Source organism: Cajanus cajan, chromosome 9 (assembly GCF_000230855.2).
Source record: "Cajanus cajan strain Asha chromosome 9, NIPB_CcT2T_4, whole genome shotgun sequence".
Lineage (NCBI taxonomy): Eukaryota > Viridiplantae > Streptophyta > Magnoliopsida > Fabales > Fabaceae > Cajanus > Cajanus cajan.
The window spans coordinates 28,626,002-28,631,757 of NC_138525.1; the positions used below are offsets into that span (position 1 = coordinate 28,626,002).

The 5,756-nt window shown below is 32.9% G+C and overlaps 1 long non-coding RNA gene across 1 annotated transcript; it reads left to right on the forward strand.

The window, feature by feature from the left end:
• Positions 1-676: 676 nt before the first annotated feature.
• Positions 677-5,454, forward strand: LOC145951793 (uncharacterized). The gene is made up of 4 exons (XR_014429725.1): positions 677-1,152; positions 1,738-1,818; positions 2,291-2,371; positions 2,951-5,454. It is a non-coding gene; the product is annotated as an uncharacterized LOC145951793 (long non-coding RNA).
• The last annotated feature ends 302 nt before the right edge of the window (positions 5,455-5,756 follow it).

Consider the following 5,756-nt stretch of genomic DNA (forward strand, 5'->3'; position numbering starts at 1 on the left):
TGGCGTTTTCCCTTGAAGTCATTGACCGATGTACCCCAACAACAACAACTTGTTCTTGAGGAGGTACAACCTGAATTAGAGGAAAAGGACACATAGGACCCACATTTCATCGCACAACCACATGTACAAGTAGATAATGTTGATATCCTATCAGCCATTCAGTGTTATATGGTGGATAAGATGTATTATTGGCACCTTCAGCGTTATCCAGATGATTTTCCTTCTCAGTAATTTCTTTGAACTTTCTTAGTATATGTTATGTTATAAATTTTTGTTTTCTCTGAACCATATTTCTGTCTTTGAATTTATGTTATGCTATGAATTTTTATTTTCAATTTTTGAACCACAGTGCGACATTTTGTTGAATGTACGTATGTGGTTGGCATTCTGGAACGGCCCGTTCTAAATCCAGAACGGCCCGTTCTACTGCACTCGTTGAGTGTTAATTTTACATCTGAAACGGCTCGTTCCATATGTAAAATTAACACACAACATGTGCAACCAGAACGGGCCGTTCTGGTATCAAAACGGACCGTTCTAGTTCCAGGTGCATTAAAGAAATTTGGCATCCACCTATGCATCTACGTGGCATCTACCTGGCATCCACGTGGCATCTACCTGGCATCCACGTGGTATCTATGTGACCAACAGTTAACTTCGTTTAAATAATTTGGATGGAAGTCCGACATTGCACTAATTTAAATTATTAGGGACCAAATTGAAACAAAAAATTAAAGTGGGACTAAATTGAAACAAAAAAATATTATAAGGGACTAAATTAAGGTTTTAACCAAATAAAAAGTAATGACAATGTTCTGTTTAGTTTTGTTTAGTTTAAATTCTTTGCTTACGTAATATGAATAGAGTGTTCTTTAACACCTGCGCACTTTGCTTGTTCATTCTGATGCCGTACTAGGTAAATGTTATTATGTTGGCCACAGTTCAAAGAGTGTGGACCTAATTTTATTATTTGTACCCTGTGATATTTTCTTACAATTTTCCCTGTTTATGGTTTTTATGGGATTCTCTTGGCTTTTGTTCTAGAGTGGAGTGCCAATTCGGAGAATATTGATTGAACCCACTGTACATTATTGATTGGTTCAGCCATTGTTTAGTCCTCGTCTTTCCAACAGATTCTTACTTGGAACCAAGGTGTGAATTTTGGATCATCATCTTCTGTGCAATGAGTTTATTTGAGAAATCATATATGTTGTCTACAGGTTTCAGGAGAACATGATACTGGGTCAAAGTCCCTCTACTTGATTCAGTTTAATATTTAATATTCTAGTCTACTTGATTGGTACAGGAAGACTTCACTGTACCAGTTGAAATTTAATATTTTTTTCTTAATTTGGAAAGTGATATTGCCCAACATCGCTTGAAAATCGTATTTGGTTTAATTGATTCACTAGCTGTAGAGCTCCAACTCTAAAATGCATGTGTGTTGTTTTCTTTCATCCTGTTGCAAATTATTTTTCAAAGAGTTCCAAAAAGTGTATAGGTGGAATAATGAATTCGATCAGTTATAATTTACGTTTAGATGATGATTGTAATTTGTAATTTACGTTTAGATGATGAAAGAGTCTAGAATGGAGGTCCACTGTACATACTTTTCAGTTTTTTTGCTGATTTCATGCACTATTTTATTTTAATAACTTGTAAAGATGAATATCTAACTTTATCAGAAAATCTGGAGAATAGGGAAGTTATGGTCTTATTCTTTATTATGGATTGTAGAGACTGCTGGACGGAACTGTTTGATGTTGTGATTGCTAAGGCCAACAAACCACAGTTTTATACATCTGAGCATCCATTGCGGTTTGTATCCTATACGTCTAATCTTATCCTATGTGATATGGTGTTTGTTCTATTTTTTTACTTAACTCTTATTCTGTTCTATTTTAGTAAAGGTTATGCGGAGTTATACGACACATTACTTTTAGTTAACATTTTATCCTTAGTACACAATTTATCGCAAGTGATTTATGTTTGATATATGAACAAGTTTAAGTTTGACTCTTGGCATAATCCATCTAAACCGTGGGAGATATGAAAGTTCCTCAGCAATTTTATTTGAAGTATGATAGTAATGTAGGAGGTGTTACTTCTTGAATTTCAGAAATTTCTATTTTTATAATGGTAATGATTTGGATTTGAACATCTCTAATACATGTTCAGAATTATTACTATTTAGTATTATCTTCTAAAATTGGTAAATTGGTCTTATTGCTGTCTTAATTTGTGAATCAATTGTTTTGGTATAGCTATGTTTATTGCTCTCCACTTTCAGCTTTTTATGGATCCTTTTGAAGAAATGGGGATGGGAGCCAGATTTTCAGAGCAACACAGAAGAAGTACTGCTGAAAAGGAGGTATAGACATGCAGTGGATGCTAAATTTTGTGCTTGTTTTGGTTTACCATCTTGTAGCATGCTAGAGGATACCTACTAAAAATACTGATGTTATTCTAGCGCTTACTTTAAGTGCTTGATTTTTGGTTAATATATTTGTTTTAGTTTAGTTTGATTTTGGGTCTTCAAGGTTGATCTTATTTTGCTTTATTAAACTATCAATTTGAATTCCTATGCAGATATAGATAGATAGACTGTAAAATTTCACTAATACGTGTTATTATTAAGCCAATAAACTCTATGCACTTTGCAGTGAGTAGCCTAAGAATCTGGACCTTAATAATCAGGCAACTAAGTAAATAGGAGACATTTTGACTCCTTACTGAAACTCCTTTAAATTTCTTGTTTTGCTGAAAAAATGTATCAGGTACATGTCAGTTCTCTTCTTATATTGGTGACAGATTTTGACAGATTTTCATTGTTTAGAACATTGAAGCATATTCTTCAGATGTATTTTTAATTTGATATATTGCAAATTATTTAGGACAACAAAAAATCATCTTTTCCTATACTGAATTAACTCTTTCTCAACTCCTTTAGTTTGGCACAGGTTCTTTTGAGACAGCAGTTCATTATACCCATCGTTTTTCTACTAAATCTCTTGGCTGCATTGTGAGAAGAGTTGGGAGGTATAAAGAATCTTATTAGATGTAAACTTAGTTGGATTCTCATTTTCCAGCCTCTGGTTTTGTTTTTAGATTCTAAAATGCTCACAATGTCGTATGATATTTTTGACAAAGGTTTTTGTAGATTTATGTCATGTGAATATTTGATTTGATTACATATACATTTATAGGTTCAAATCTTGACTCAAAACCCAACTCTTTGCATAATTGTATCCATTGTTTGTTTCTTCACTGTCTTAGTGAATGTCTCATCATAAAAATGAATTATTGCCTCACTATGAATTATTTGAGAATTTATTTTAGCTTCATAGCTTATATTTCAAGTTAAAAATACAACTTCCTTGTATCATATGAAACTAACATTCCTTTTCTCTGTTTGTTTGGGTGTGTGCAGACTTATTCCTTCTATATCATATCCTTCCATGCTTGAGTATAAATTTTACTGATTGGAAGACAAAAAAGTATTAGTTCAGTTAGATGTCAGATGGAACTAATAATTGTAGAGTTTGCTTGTGGACTCATTTTTGTATACCACTGCTAAATGAGAATTGAGTTCCGATAAATTCTTGCTTTAGTGTGTTACTAACACAGATTGTTTAGGATGTAGGATTATATAACTTAGTAATATTATGTTGTGGTGGATTATATAACTTATTGATGCTATTAAAACTAGAAAAGGGCAGAGTAAGGCCAAGGAAAACTTTAAGGGAAACCATAAAAAATATCTTAATGTAAATATGTCTGTTGAATTTTTGGATTTTGATAGACCTCAGTCATTTTAGTTGATCTATCTTGCCATCCCCAGTTGTAGGAAATGGCTTGGTTCCACTGACGCTATATTGTGGCTTTCTTAATTGTTCAAAATTGGCTGGGGAATTAGTTCTGATTTCTGAATAGATGCTTCTGTCATTTTGGGTTATATGAAAATAGGGACTGTTGATGGAATGGACACACAAGGATAAATATGTACCTGTATGGTATTATTTACTATGATAATTGTAATGTATCAATTCTGAAATAATTGACATTACGTTTATACACAAATCTACAAGACATTTCGTAACATACTATCAATTATTTCACTTCCTGAACACTTTGGAATCATATTAATCTTTCTTTGCTAAACTTCAGACAATTATGGCATCAATTGATTCAATTTGTATGGCTAAATTATGCTTTCATTTATTTTAATGTAAATTATGGCATCAATTGCATTCCACAGACACTACTACCCTTTTTTCCTACCAAATCTGTGCAAATGTTGTCTGGCAATGTCTTAATAATTTTAACAGAATATGAAACTGGTGCTCCATAAATCTGTTAGTTATGTTCTTTCTAACCAATGTGTGTTAGGAATTTCACATCCTTGTAGGTAAATTTATAAAATGTTTTTGCAGGGTACATTGTATCATAACCAAATTAGCTACTGAATTGACAAGATGCTATTGATTTGTACCAGATAAATATCTTCAGTGTGTTTTTTCAGTTGATATTCTTGCTTGCAATCCTGTTTTATTTCAGCGACTGTGAAATTCATAATTTCCACTCTTAGCATCTCTAAAAATGGCTGGTAATTTGTTGCACTAATTAAAGATCTTTGTATCTATTATTATTATTATTGCTAGTAAGATATGATAGAATGCTGACAAATGCCGGCTTCACCTAGCCTTCTATCCCCACCTTAATTGCACTACCAAAAATAAGTTTTAACTTTAACAATGCTTACCAAAATATAACTTGTTTGGATCTTGTATATTGCATGCTGTTTGGTTGCACAATTTTTATTATTTTTTCAATTAACTGCTATTAATGGATAAAGTATTGTTTTTGATGCAGCTAGCTAAGATGCTTTCTTATTTAAGTAACCATTGCCAAAGTGATCTGGCCTATTCACATAACCACTTTGCTTGTACCTGAAAATTTTGCCCTGTGGTTTGTTTTCATGCTTGCCAATTAATGTGTTGGGTGTTGCTCATATTGTGAAATATTCATGACATGAATTGCTTAGATGGAGCTGGCAATTTCTTTCAATGCTTTCAGACTATTGAAACTTAATTGAAAAATGAATGAAATTTTGACGTCTCTTGAATATATTTTTCCAGACAAATAATCTTTCAATACCTCGAGAACTTGATAGATCAAAAGTTACTCTGGTTTATTATCGTTGATTAATGAAAAAAGCAGGGAAACACATCATGTGTGCATGTTTCTTTGACTTCTAAAATCAATTCCTATGTTTCAGTAATCTACAGTTGAGTTTAAGTTAGACAAACTTTACTATTATATTTATTAAAGTTAATTTTATCTAACTTCAAAACAAAGCACTTAAATTGCTTTGCTGGAGGCATAGAAAAGAGAGGCGGAGAAAAAAATGTTTTTGCATTTGAAGGTTCTGAGAGGATTGAGAAACTTGAGACATACAAACAGTGGCAGGTTAGGAATACAAGGGCTGGTTTCAAGCAGCTCCCACTGAATGGTGAATTAATGGCCAAATTCAAGACTAAGTTAAAGGAATGGTACCAGATATTTTGTCTTGGATGAAGATAACAACTCGATGCTTCAAGGTCGGAAAGGCCGCATATTGTATGCTTCCACATGCTGGGTGCCAGCATAATGAGTTGCTGCTAAACTCGATTCAGAACTCATATTAAAGGTATGATTCTATGAATTACAGTGTGTTTGTTTTAGTTGAATCCCGAATTCCATAGCTTTTACGTCCA